Source organism: Piliocolobus tephrosceles, chromosome 4 (assembly GCF_002776525.5).
Source record: "Piliocolobus tephrosceles isolate RC106 chromosome 4, ASM277652v3, whole genome shotgun sequence".
NCBI classification, from domain to species: Eukaryota; Metazoa; Chordata; class Mammalia; order Primates; family Cercopithecidae; genus Piliocolobus; species Piliocolobus tephrosceles.
The window spans coordinates 16,912,266-16,926,968 of NC_045437.1; the positions used below are offsets into that span (position 1 = coordinate 16,912,266).

Consider the following 14,703-nt stretch of genomic DNA (forward strand, 5'->3'; position numbering starts at 1 on the left):
TGTGATGCCCACGCCCACACCCTGTGTCCATGTGTTCCCACTGTTCAGTTCTCACTTATGGGTGAGAACATGTGGTGTTTGGTTTTCTGTGCCTGTGTTAGTTTGCTGAGAATGATGGTTTCCAGCTTCATCCATGTCCCTGCAAAGGACATGAACTCATCCATTTCTGTGGCTGCATAGTATTCCATGGTGTATATGTGCCACATTTTCTTAATCCAGTCTATCATTGATAGGCATTTGGGTTGGTTCCAAGTCTTTGCTATTGTGAATAGTGCCGCAATAAACATACGTGTGCATGTGTCTTTATAGTAGAATGATTTATAATCCTTTGGGTATATACTCAGTAATGGGATTGCTGGGTCAAATTGTATTTCTAGTTCTAGATCCTTGAGGAATCACCACACCATCTTCCACAATGGTTGAACTAATTTACATTCCCACCAACAGTGTAAAAGTGTTCCTATTTCTCTACATCCTCTCCAGCATCTGTTGTTTCCTGACTTTTTAGTGATCACCATTCTAACTGGTGTGAGATGGTATCTCATTGTGCTTTTAATTTGCATTTCTCTGATGATCAGTGATGATGAGTATTTTTTCATATGTTTGTCGGCTGCATAAATGTCTTCTTTTGAGAAGTTTCTGTTCATATCCTTTGCCCACTTTTTGATGTTTTTTTTTTTTTTTCTTGTAAATTTAAGTTATTTGTAGATTCTGGATATTAGCCCTTCGTCAGACGGATAGACTGCAAAAATTTTCTCCCATTCTGTAGGTTGCCTCTTCACTCTGTTGATAGTTTCTTTTGCTGTGCAGAAGTTCTTTAGTTTAACTAGATCCCATTTGTCAATTTTGGCTTTTGTTGCCATTGCTTTCGGTGTTTTAGTCATGAAGTCTTTGCCCATGCCCAAGACTGGGTCTTGCTCTGTCGCCCAGGCTGGAGTGCAGTGGTGTAATCTCGGCTCACTGCAAGCTCTGCCTCCCGGGTTCAAGCAATTCTCCTGCCTCAGCCTCCCCAGTAGCTGGGATTACAGGCACCCGCCATCATGCCCAGCTAATTTTTTTGTATTTTTGTAGAGACAGAGTTTTACCATGTTTGCCAGGCTGGTCTTGAACTCCTGACCTCAGGTGATCTGCCTGCCTTGACCTTCCAAAATGCTGGGATTACAGGTGTGAGCCACTGCGCCCGGCCGGCATTGGGATCTTAGGGCTTTCCCAGGACGTGTATGGGTCCTTCCAGGAAGACGGTGTAGGTTTCAAGCCTATCAGTGCTCTTTTGGGATTGGAAGGAGAGAGGTTGGGGCTTAGGGCTTCTTCTTAGGCACCCATCAACTCTCCGTCTTCCTTGTCTCCTCTGAATCTTTCTTTCCCTTCTTCTCACTGAAGCAAACTTCATCTCATCTTTAGGACAGAAAAAAGAACCTCTGCCTGATATGAGAATTACTTCCCAGTGTTTTTAGGCTGGGGCCCACCTAGGCCTTTTTAAACTCAAAAGCTGAGGGTAGCAGCCTGCCTCCTGTTCCTCTGTTCTTTATACCACTATCTTTTTTTTATTTTTTATTTATTTTTTATTTTTTGAGATGGACTCTTGCTTTGTTACCTGGTCTGGAGTGCAGTAGTATGATATTGGCTCACTGCAACCTCTGCCTCCCGGGTTCAAGCGATTCTCCTGCCTCAGCCTCTCAAGTAGTTGGGATTACAGGCACTCGCCACCATGCCTGGCTAATTTTTGTATTTTTGGTAGAGACGGGGATTCCTCCATGTTGGCCAGATTGGTCTTGAACTTGTGACCTTACATGATTTACCCACCGGGACCTCTCAAAGTGCTGGACTACAGGCATGAGCCACCATGCCTGGCCCCATGATCTGGTCTGATTGTTCTCTACAGCATTTTCATCAACTGGTACTTTACATTTTTAAAATTTTCTAGTTATTTGTCCATTGACTTCTCCCTACTAGAATACAAAAGCCAATAAAGATAAAGACTGGGTCTAATTTGTTCACTGCTTTATTTTTCAGCACTTGGGACAGTGTCTTGCACATACATGGGGCTCAATAAATGTTTGTTAAAAAAAAAAGTGAATAAATGCGTGGGGCTGATGATTTTGTCCTTTGAGTTATTCCTTTCTTGAGGCGGTGGAAGTGGCCTGAGCTGGGGAAAGGGCTTTAGAGCCACAGATCCCAGAAAAAAATACATGGATAATATCCCAAGATGTTTCCCATTACAAATAAGCACCAGGTAATAACCATGTGATTTGTGGGCTTATTATGAAAATGGGGTTGTTTTCCTAAAGGTAGAAGCAGCTCTGCCCAGTTCCTTCGAGGCAGATATGTTTCACTTTCTGATGTGTGTGCCAGAAGGACCTTAGTGATTTGGAATGTGGCACCATCTTTTGTCTCCAGATAGCTCAGTAGAGATTTTTTTTTTTTAAGTTACTTTTTTCAAATCCTACTTATTTAGTTCCTACAAAATTGACCAAAGTAAGTCGAGATACTCTGTTCTCAGTCATATTCATGTGTTCTAGCTGGAGTCACTGCAAAATCCTTGTTTACATTTTTCTTGGAAACTCTTGATATGGCTGGTTGCAAAACCACTGTGGAATGCAATAAAACATGAAAATGAAGACACTAGTGGGAAATGGACTTGAAGTTTATGATGTTGTTTTCTTCTGACAAAAATACATGTACAGATAGATTCATTTTTACAAGCCTAACATATTTTTTCTAAGCTGCTTTGTTCTAAATAGAACTGTCGCTCCTACATTTTTCCCCCAAATCTGAACTGAGTATGAAAGAACAGAACTATTTTGAAAAGATTTACCGACTCACCAGTGTATCTGCAGTTGAGATAGCAGACACCAAAGACATCCACTGGGGAAAACCTCTGAAAATTCATAAGGTCACAAGTCTTTGTGCAGATTCTCTTGGGTTGCAGAGAGGAGAGATTTGGAATTCTCTGTGAAAGTGCAGCTTAGTCATAGATCACAAGCACCAGCAAGACTAATATTTTAAATTATATGTTTATTCTTGATACTGAATGATTATCCTGAACCTAGGGAGTTAACGTCTTTGCAGTCATTTAAAAATACTTGACAGTAACAGACCCTTCTCTACCAAATGATCACAAGTTAGATATTGGGGGGTTGAAAGTATAGCTCATTTTTGCGATTCTTGTGTGTTTGAGGACCTATTTCTAAGAATTACGCTTTCCACATAACTCAAGCCCTAGTCAAGCTTTTCCATTCTGATAGCTTCCAGTTCAGATGTTCCTCAATTTATGCAGTAGCGCTCCTTTGAAAATGCAACTAAGCTAGACCATCTTCTAAATGTACTGAAAGCACTGGCTGCAATAAATCACGAAAAGCGATATCTTCTCCAAACTGAATCACTACCTCTAATGTTGCTGACTTTTAAATTTGAATTCCCTGAGGTTTGGCTTAAAGCTTGGCTTTGGGCCAAGCTGCCATTAGGAGATTGTGCGGGTGACTCCAGTACACTCTGTGTAATTGCTGTCAGGCTTCTAAATGGTCCCAACTAAAGGGTGAGACACATTTTTTATATAATTTTGTAGACAGCAAAGATACAATATGGAAATTGTATTACAATTTCCACTTTACATTAGCTGTTGCTGCTTATGCACATATAAGTAAAGTAATAATAAAGGTATAATTAAATTGGAGAGAAGAGTATATTTCTATCCCGTTGGTGCTTATCCTATTGTAGAGAAAGTGAGAACATGATATAATCTGGTAATGTGGCCACATGGGTCATGACTCTTTGACCATATATACATTATGTGCTTGAGGCCACGTTTCTCATCCATTTTCCCCATTCACTGTCAAATGGAGCAATTTATGAACCAGATGTCTAAGAGCTGGTGGAAGGAATGTATTTATTACAAGGTCTCTGCATCTACGTTCCTGCTATATGGTTTTGTGGCTCATAAAAGAATGCAGACTTGCCCAAAATATCATTTCCCTGTAGGCGATGATTGTCGGTACTAGTCATAGAACTCAGGGGCTCTCTCCTGTTTCCCTGGAATGTGGAAAAATGATTTCCCACTATGAACTAAACTTTGAAATCATCTCATATGAGATTAGAACTATTAAAAAACACAGAACCCTTAGAAAAGAAAAAAATGACACAGAACTCTTAAAAAAGAAAAAAAATGTCTGTTAGGACTTTGTAACCCAGTGGAAACATTCTTTACTAGCTGTGTAACTACCATCACCCTGAATGGAGGTTGAGCCCACTCGGAAGCTTGACTAGAAGGAGAGTCACAGGCAGACGTGGTATTACCTGTCTTAGCCCTCTCTGGGGGAAGTTAGTTTACCCAAGAAACCTCAAATGTGAAGGATTCCAACTGATGCCACTCTCTCTATTCTAGAGATGGTAGCTCAAAAACATGACATTTCCAGTTCATCTTATTCATCCTATTCCGATTCCAGTTTCTCTAGGCTGCGTACTGAAGCTAGCTCGCTCTTTCTTTTACAGGTGTGCATGCATTTCTCAGTTCAGTGAGTCAACTGGACCTTGCTATATATCAGAGGACATACCTTCATCTTACATCCTTGATTTCTGTGAATGTGCACCTGAAAGACGACAGATCTCATATCAATCTTACACAAACAAACAACCCCCCCAAAACCTTCGAATACCCAGTTTTATTTGTTCAGTCAATGAGTATTCATTGTGCACCCATGAAGTGCTCATGCCACTCTACGAGGCCTTTTGAGAGAGGGCAGAGAATGCCTGGCTCAGGGCCACTTTCCACTTAGAAATATCTACAGGCTTTTTTCTCTGTTCCCTCCTCCACTTGAGCCTTTCTCAGTGTCTGTTGTGGCACTGTTGTCACCAGATGGTCACTCAACCTTTCAAAAGCTTTGCTAATTTTCACTAGCTTCCTGCATGGCAAAAATGGGAGAAAATTGAGCTCTGCTTTGCAGATGCAGTTTGTGAAAACCGTTCATTGCAGCCACCCTTCCTGATCACTCCTGGCGCTGTCCCTTCTTTAGTGGAAGGCTTTTGGATTTAGGGGAAAGCGCCTTAGCACACAGCAGCATTTTCACTAACAATTGGTTGTGAAATCTTGGGGTCACTCTCGAGATGGATGGAGTCTGAGAGATTATCTATTGTAGCACTCAGGCTTCCAAAAGGAAATTGAGATCCAAAAAAGCCAAATCCTTTGGCCAAAAACATATGGCCTAATTTTACTCACTTTCTGTGATTAGGGGCTAATTTCCAAAGGTCTTCAGCACTGTGTTTTTTTCTTTCTTTCTTTTTTTCTTTGCTTATGGATGCTTCTGACAGTCATTCTGGTACTCCTCAAGTTTTTAAGGTTCAGTGTAGTCAAATTCAACTTTATTCAGATTCCACTAGAGGGTAGGTCATACAATTGTAAAGAAGCAGACAGGTTGTGTTGCAGGACATGCCAAGATTGTTTAGTTCTGATTAATACTAAAAATCAGGCTGGGAGCAGTGGTTTATGCCTGGAATCCCAGCACTTTGGGAGGCCGAGGCGGGCGGATAACTTGAGGTCAGGAGTTTGAGACCAGCCTGGCCAACATGGTGTGAAACCCTGTCTCTACTCAAAATACAAAAATTAGCCAGGTGTGGTGGCACATGGCTCTAATCCCAGCTACTCAGGAGGCTGAGGTGTGAGAATCGCTTGAACCTGGGAGGCAGAGGTTGCAGTGAGCTGAGATCGTGCTACTGCACCCCAGGGTGGGTGACAGAATAAAACTATGTCCCCCTGACCCCCAAAAACAAACAAACAAAAAACAGTGAGGCAGCTGCCTCAGCAGGAAGACATGTGGCTCTGCCCCTGTTGTTTCTAGGACCCTGTGCATTTGGTAGCGTTAATTTGTCTTCCAGTGTTGTTTGTTTTATTCATCTTTCTTGTAGACAAGTAGTGACCAAGATCCTCTAAGAGACAGCTGTGGTAGGCAGGCTTCTCAGATGGACCCATGAGGATTGCCATTGCCTGGTTTGATGGCCGTGTGCTATTCTCTCTCCCCTTGAACATGGGTTAAGCCTAGTGACCTGCTTCTAACCGACCAACTTGAGCTAAGCGGAAGGGATGCCACAGTTTTCAAGCTTCAAGGATTAACTTACAAAAGACTGTGACTTCCGTTTTGCTGATGGACTCTCTTTATTGCCTTCTTGGCTTGAAGACTTTGAGGAAGCAAGCTGCCATGATGAAGAGTCCAACGTGACAAGGAACTTCTGAGGGTGGCTGCCAGCCAACAGCAGCAAAGAACTAAGACCCTAAGTTCAACTGTCTGAGAGGAGCTGAATCCTGAAAACAGTCTCATGAGCTTGGAAGAAAGTCTTCCCCAGTTGAGCCATAAGATGGCTACAGCCCAGCTCACCCCTTGATTGCAGCCTCTGGAGAGATCCCGCAGTGGAAGATGCAATTACACCATTCCCAGCTCCCTGACTTACAGAAGCTATGAGATAATAAATATGTGTTGGCTTAAGCTGCCACATTTGGAGAAATGTGTTATGTAGCAATACATAACTAATATGATAGGGAAAAAGGTAAGACAAAGTTGTAAGCATAAGTTTAAGTCCATTGCCAGCCATACTAATTTTTGCATCACACATGACCTGAATTTGACAATTTCAAAATGTAAAGCATTTTGAATGAAAGTGCATTCAGACAAGAACATGTGAGAGTCCTCTGTGTCTTTTAAATCCACAGAGGCAACGAAGCAGCACTCAGGACTTAATATGCAATTTGAATTGCACCAGACTTTTCAGATGAAAGCAATTGTAAAATGTGGAGGGAAGATGAAGTGATACTTGCCATTTTCCTATTAACACTTACACAAATCATGACAGAAACTATATATTGGACACCTGATGTATACTACGTAATGTGCTAAATGATTCTGCAGCTTATTTCAAGGAATTCTCTCACCAACTCTGCGATGGAGGTAGATTATCCCAATTTTTCAGGTGAGAAACGAATGCATTGGTGAGTTTTCCAATGACTAGTTGGTGACAGCGATAACATTGGGACCCAGTGTGTCTTGCCTGAAAGCCTGTGTTCGCAGTTTTCAAACTTAAAAAGTTGTCTGAAGTTGTCGGACATGGTGGCTCATGCCTGTAATCCCAGCACTTTGGGAGACTGAGGCGGGTGAATCACTTGAGGTCAGGAGTTCAAGACCAGCCTGCTCAACATGGTGAAACCCTATCTCTATCAAAAATATAAAAATTAGCCAGCGTCGTGGCACATGCCTGTAATCCCTGTTACTGGGGAGGTTCAGGCAGGAGAATTGCTTGAACCCAGCAGGCGGAGGTTGCAGTGAGCTGAGATTGTGCCACTGCACTCCAGCCTGGGCAACAGAGCGAGACTCTATCTCGGGGAAAAAAAAAAAAGTTGTCTGAAGTGACAGCTATTCCTCTCCTCTGTTTTGGTCAACCCATGGTAGCAGGTCATTACAAAAGCTACCTTTATTTTGTTAAAAAAAACAAAACAAAACAAAGTGAACTTTCTGAGTCTAAAAGTCACTCTTTTTCCAAGGGTATATTTGCAATTAATCATATTCTGACTTGCGATTTTTTAAAGTTGTCCTCTATGTCAGTTTTGTTATTACTTAGACTTTTTTCACCCTACAGATTTCTGTGTTATGTTCACAATTATATTAGTTTTTTTGAGTATAGGAATAGTTTTTTAATACTTTCATGTCTCTAGCCACATTTGTCACTGTATTTTGCAAATAATAAGCATCTGGTAAATCTTTTTTGATGAATGTGATGCACTCTGAAATGAAAACAGTAATAACCTGAGGGACTGTTTCTTTCTAGGAAACTGTCAGCTTCATCTAAGGGACCAGAACTGCCAGGAAAGAACCATGATCGGTGTTGCTCAGAGAACCAGGAGAAATTGCTGCAAGACCAGTCTTATGAATTCTCTCTACTGCAGCTTTTTTGCTCCTGGACCACTTCTGAGAGGGATCATGGGTAAATTAGGATAATTAACCATCTGAGTTTGCCTGGGACTGATGGGTCTTCACTACAGTCTCAGACAAACGAAGGGATGCGCTTTTGCATCTTTATTTGGCTTGTTTTTTCTATGACTTTAAACCTAACCAACCAACTGACCAACCAGTCAATCAACCAACCAACCAACCTCTGGGTATCTTAAAAGGTGTACCGGAGCCTACTGTTTCATAAGCATTGTATATTTTCTATCATAAATATTAGCTATATTTAAACAGCGGTTTTAGCACGGGAGATCTAGTGGTATTTTGGACGTCACTATCATCAATATTTAGCCGTAATGTGCAGACAGGGCCCCTGGGTCTGTTCCGTGTCACAGATCTCCTTTGAAGTGCTGGAGAGTTTTGCCCACTGAGCCACTATGCAGGGGACAGAGAGGAATAAAGCAGGTTATTTGCATGCACTGCAGGTCCAAGACAGCTGTATCAAAAGCTCACACGCCAGGCTATTTAATTTGTTGGCTGCTCAGTGGAAAGAGGCCTGCTGGGCAGGGTGGGTTGGAAGAATTAAATGGAGAGAAATATACACCAGTATAATTCACACTACTGTTTCTTGGCTGCACTCACATGTGGATAAAAAAATATTCCTACCCTAGAGCTGGCATATTTGTTTTGCCACTTTGTCTGAGCTAGTACCCTGGCAGCTGAAAGTTGGTGGAGAAAATCACACAAGTGAACTGAACTGGTTTTTAACTTTTGGTAATTTTGAACTTTCATCTGGCACTGCCTGGTAGTTGGACTGTGTTTCTCTACTAGGTGGTCTTTCCCAAACTTTCTTCTTGCCCTCAAACCACGCACATCCTTTCCTTCAGCAGACAATATCTCCTCTTTCTTCACGGAGATAAACAAATATGTCATCAGCTTTGGTCCTATAACTTGTCACCACCAACTACAACAGTCTACCTCTACCTTCTGCCACGTGTGCCTCTCCAGCTCAGTTATGAAGCAAGAACTGTTCCTCCTCTGCCGGGATGAACCATCTTGCGTGTGCTTTGTGTACTCCTTGGTTCTAGGCGGGCAGCTTCTGAACTGGCCCTCAGCAATCCCCATCTCCTCCTATTTATGCCCTTCTGTAATCTCCTTACTTAGCGTGTGGACCTAGTGACTTGCTTCTAATGAGAAGAATATGGCAAAAATGATAGGCTGTCACTTTCAAGATCAGGTTATAGAAGACTATGACTTTCATCTTGCTTGTACTCTGTCACCAGCTGGCTCTGATGAAGCACCTCCCATGTTGCAAGCTGCCTTATGGAGAAGTCCTTATGGCAAGGAACTCAGGGCAGCCTTGGGCCAACAGGAACAATAAACAGAGGTCCTCAATTCAATAGCCCATGACGAGTTTGCATCCTGCCAACAACCATCTAGGGTGGCTGAATGTGCATCCTTCACCAGTTAAGCCTTGAGATGACGGTAGCCTCAGGTGACACCTTGATTTCAGCCTATGAGAGACCCTGAGCCAGTAGGCCCACCTAAGTGACACCCAGATTCCTAACACGCAGACCTGCGAGATAATAAATGTTGACTTAAATCAAGTTGTTTTACATATCAATAGATACCTAACAGATCTGAAAATTTTCACACCTATATTTGATCCTTGATTCAGGGTGAATACCTGCAGAAGTATAGCTTGCTTTCTATCTCTAAAATGGTGCTGTCCAATAAAATATATAATTTGAACCACAAATGTGAACCATATATTTTTCAGCCACATTAAAAAAAGTAAAACGAAACAGGTGAAATTAATTTTAATAATGTATTTTATTTAATCCATATGTCAAAACTACATTGTTTAAATATGTAATTCATATACCACATGATTAAAGACATAATTTAGATATATATTTTTTGGACTGAGTCTTTTAAAACCCATGTTTATATTACACTGGCAGACATCTCCATTCAGACTAGCCACCCAATGGACCACCTGTGGCTAGCAGCTACCATATTGGACAGCTCAGCTTGAAAGTGAAAAACTTCGCCGAGCGCGGTGGCTCATGCCTGTAATCCCAGCACTTTGGGAAGCTGAGGCAGGAGGATCACCTGAGGTCAGGAGTTCGAGACCAGCCTGGCCAACATGGTGAAACCCCGCCTTTACTAAAAACACAAAAATTAGCCAGGCATGGTGGTGCATGCCTGTCATCCCAGCTACTCCGGGCAGAGGCTGAGGCAGGAGTATTGCTTGAACCCAGGAGGTGGAGGTTGCAGTGAGTTGAGATTGCACCATTGCACTCTAGCCTGGGCGACAAGAATGAAATTCCATCTCAAAAACAAACAAAAACTCAGTTTGCTCAAAAAACACATTTCTCTTCTGTTTTATTTATTTTCTATTATTATTATTATTATTATTATTATTATTATTATTATTTTTTAGAAAGAGTCTAGCTCTGTCACCCAAGCTGTAGTGCAGTGGTGCCATCTCAGCTCACTTCAATCTGCCACCAGGGTTCAAGCGATTCTCCTTTCTCAGCCTCCCAAGTATCTGGGATTACAGGCACATGCCACCACACACAACTAATTTTGTATTTTTATTACAGACAGGATTTCACCATGTTGGCCAGGCTGGCCTCAAACTCCTGACCTCAGGTGATCTGCCCACCTTGGCCTCTGAAAGTGCTGGAATTACAGGCGTGAGCCATGGTATCTGCCTTTTTTTTTTTTTTTTTTTTTTTTTTTTCCTGTTTTAAAAAAGGTCTCTTTTGCTGGGCACAGTGGCTCACACCTGTAATCCTAGCACATTGGGGAGGCCAAGGCAGGAGGATCACTTGAATCCGGGAGCTAGAGACCAGTCTGGGCAACATAATGAGACACCATCTCCAAAGAAAAAGGAAGGAAGGAGGGAGGGAGGAAGGAAGGAAGGAAGGAAGGAAGGAAGGGAGGGAGGGAGGAAGGGAGAGTCTATTTTGAGCATTTTCCAACCAGTTGAGTTTGCTTCTGTGGCCTCCCTGGGTGCCCTGTGTTCGTGGGGACACAACCAGCACGGCGTTGAGCGAAGCGCTAGTCCCCTATCTCCACATGGTCTCCAGACGCTGGCTTCTGGGAAATGCCTCATTTTGTTGGTGTGTGGCACCACAGTCATTGTGCCCAGGCTCCCCTACACCTGCTGTCTCGGCACAGGTCTGCCCTGCCCTTGGTCGTCGGGAGCTCTGCCATTTCCCCCTAGTTCCGCTGACTCCCCCGGGACTTGGAAGACGCCTCCACTGGCTGTCAGCTTTGGGCTGTCCTTCCTGTGCCTCTGCCACGGGGTCTCCTGACCCCACACACTTTGGTGACCCTCGGCAGGCATACAGCTTACTAATTTTCAGTTCTTTTCCTCCTCAGGGCCTATGAGAAGTTTTCAGGGTCTTCTGCAGGCCTCACTGGAAATGAGGGGGCCTGGGGTGGGCACCTCCTAGCTCTTCCGCGCTTGGCCCAGCCCCATCCTCTTCTGCTGGAGCTGCTCTGTGTCGGGCAGGCAGTCTGGGAAGCTGCCCCGCCTTAGGATTCCAAATGGAAACAGCTTTCTGCCTTTGGATTCTCATACATATGATGGAGATTTCTTTCCTACCCCTCATACCCATCAGCCTGGATTATCGACCACAGTCTCTCCTTTTCCCCCAACCTGCTGAAACAATCAACGGTATCTGATTTTTTTTTTTTTTTTTCTCTTTCCAGGCTCTTAACTGAAGAGCAAACTGAGAAACTGCAACAAGCAAACAAACAGTTATGGGCAGTGTTAATTCCTTTCCCCAGTGTTAGGAGTTATCCTGCAGTCTTCCTTATTCCAATGTTAACTGAGATAGACTCTTTGCTCTAGGTGTGCAACCTCTGTCTTCATCTTCCTATCAAAACCCTCTTAGTTTTGAGAGCAATCCTTTTCCCTCGCTAGCTCTAAGCTTTTGATAGTTCAAAAGCACTTTGGTTTAAGATCACCACGAAAGTCATGTTAAAAAGAAAAATCATCCTTCACCACTTCAACTGACCCATGTGTTAGTCTGGGCCTGACCTCCCAATGATGTCATTGATCTAGTGGGAGAAGAGAAACATACCTCATTAAAAGTATGTAAAGATATCATTCTCTCCGTCTGCCACCCTGGCACAGCCCCCAATGCAGTCTATCCCTTTCTGCAGGATTTTTTTTTTTTTTTTAGACCGAGTTTCACTCTTGTCACCCAGGCTGGAGTGCAGTGGCAAGATCTTGGCTCACTCACTGCAACGTCTACCTCCCAGGTTCAAGTGATTCTCCTGCCTCAGCCTCCCAACTAGCTGGGATTACGGGTGTACCACCATGCCTGGTTAATTTTGTAGTTTTAGTAGAGATGGGATTTCGTTATATTGGCCAGGCTGGTCTGGAACTCCTGACCTCAGGTGGTCTGCCTGACTTGGCCTCCTAAAGTGCTGGGATTACAGGCATGAGCCACCACGCCTGACCATTTTTAAGGTTATTATTATTATTTTTGAGACAGGATCTTACTCTGTCACTCAGGCTGGAGTGCAGTGGTGCGATCTTGGCTCACTGCACCTTCTACCTCCTAGGTTCAAGAGATTCTCCCACCTCAATCTCCTAAGTAGCTGAGATTACAGGCATGCACCACCACACACAGCTAATTTATGTATTTTTTCTGTAGAGACAGGATTTCACCATGTTGGTCAGGCAGGTCTAGAACTCCTGACCTCAAGTGATCCACCTGCTTCAGCCTCCCAAAATGCTGGAATTGCAGGGGTGAGCCACCATGCCCGACCTCTGCAGGATTATTTACTGCTAGCCTGAAAACAGGCTGCAGCAGGGATACCACATTCTGTAATAACAACTATCCCCTTTCTCCCTAGATTTCTGGTTTTGTAGAGAGAGGCATACCCAAGTACATTTTCTCGCATCCTTTGCAGAGAGATGAGGCTGATGAGAAACAAATCCAAATCACTACTGTTGTTTCTGGGAAAGCTATCTTAAAAATGATTACTCAGCTGGTAGCTTCCCTTTGCCCTCTCTCTCCTTTTTCATTTTTTTCCTTATTTGGAATGTAGAAAGTGATGGCTGGAACTAGCAGCCATTATGTGATCATGAGGCATCCTTGAGAATTGAAGCCCGGTGCTAAAAATGAAGTGACAGGGTAGAAAGAGTACAATATTGATGTCTAGTGTCAGCCTAGATAGCCTACATTTATTACCACAGGCCCTGGGATATCTATCTCTACATGTCATGTTATGTGAGAAAAATGAACTCTTGTCTGGTTGAAGCAATGCTTCCATTTCTAGCAGTCAAATTCCTATCCTAGGCATGCTTACTTTAACTTCACTTTTACTGTTTCCAACCATTGCAGCTTGGACTTTCCTCCTGTCACTTCTTTGAAACTGCTCTTGTCAAGTTTTTTCGAAAATTTTTTATTATTTTATTTTATTTTTGAGACAGATCTAGCTATGTCACCCAGGCTGGAGTGGAGTGGCACCATCTTAGTTCACTGCAGCCTCCACTTTCTGGGGTCAAGCCATTCTTCTGCCTCAGTCTCCCAAGTAGCTGGGATTACAGGTGCATGTCACCACACCTGGCTAATTTTTGTATTTTTTAGTAAAGATGGGGTTTCACCATGTTGGCCAGGCTGGTCTCAAACTCCTGACCTCAAGTGATTTACCTGCCTTGGCCTCCCAAAGTGCTGGGATTACAGGCATGAGCCACCACACGTGGCCAACTTTTACTTAAGATAACTAGAAAAAAAAAAAAAAAAAAGAAAAGAAAAAGAAAAAAATAAAAAGAAAACAAGCAAAGGAATTGCTGAACTTCAGAATAAGTCTTCCCATTTTTTTTTTCTTAAAAATACTTCTACATTAAGAAAAAAAGATTTGGAATCAGTTACATAAGTTGACGTCGTTGTTTTTTAAACAATCTTTAAATTTTAAGCACTATAAATCATTCATTTATCCTTTGAGTTCTCTCTCATCTTCCACTTTTTGATGGTTACATTATTATTGTCACATGCAATTCTATAGCATTGCATTTTGTTCTGTACCTGTTATTCTAAAATTGTTTTGCTTTAATTCCAAATTTAAACATTCTGAATTCACCCTTATCCTTTTATCATAACTTCTTTAATACTTGGTAGAAATAAAAGTTTCTATTTCTTTCTTTGGCTGTCACTTAAAGAAATGACATTAGGGTACATTGCCTTCCTTTTTGGTTCCTGTGGGTGATTTTTTTTTCTTTCTAGTTTCAATATTTTTGTTTTGATCATTTTTGTTTAAGTATTATAAGATTCTGTTTGTCAGATCTCTTTGCTTGCAGATTACAGAAAATCAACTTAAGCCAAGTAAGGCATCTTATTTTCTTATGCAAAAGGAAACATTAAGGGGGCATTCTATCTTCAGGCATGGCTGGATCCAGGAGAGCAAATGTTGTCACTAGAACTGTGTCTCTCCATGTGTGGGCTCCATTGGTGTTATTCTGAGGTACCTTCTATACTTGTGGTAGCAATGATATCTACCAGCATCACAAGTTTCCATTGTCATCATAGGCAGAGTGGTAGACAACATGGCTTGTAGGACATATTTGGTCTCAGAATTAAAACCTTTTCATTGCATTTGAGAAATACATTGTTAGACATATAACTATGCAATTCTCTGGAATTTTCTGAAAGTGGCCCTTTCCTCCCTAATTGTGCTCCCATTTTGAATCTTTCAACCTTATTCCAACTCCGTATTTCTCATCTAGTTGACATGGATGGGAAATTGATCA

The 14,703-nt window shown here is 42.4% G+C and overlaps 1 long non-coding RNA gene across 1 annotated transcript; it reads right to left on the reverse strand.

The window, feature by feature from the left end:
* Nucleotides 1–2,995: 2,995 nt before the first annotated feature.
* LOC111546751 lies at nt 2,996–11,401 on the reverse strand. Its single transcript, XR_002732907.2, has 3 exons — nt 11,293–11,401; nt 8,904–9,501; nt 2,996–4,586 (listed from the first exon to the last, which is right to left on the reverse strand). It is a non-coding gene; the product is annotated as an uncharacterized LOC111546751 (long non-coding RNA).
* Nucleotides 11,402–14,703: the final 3,302 nt, after the last annotated feature.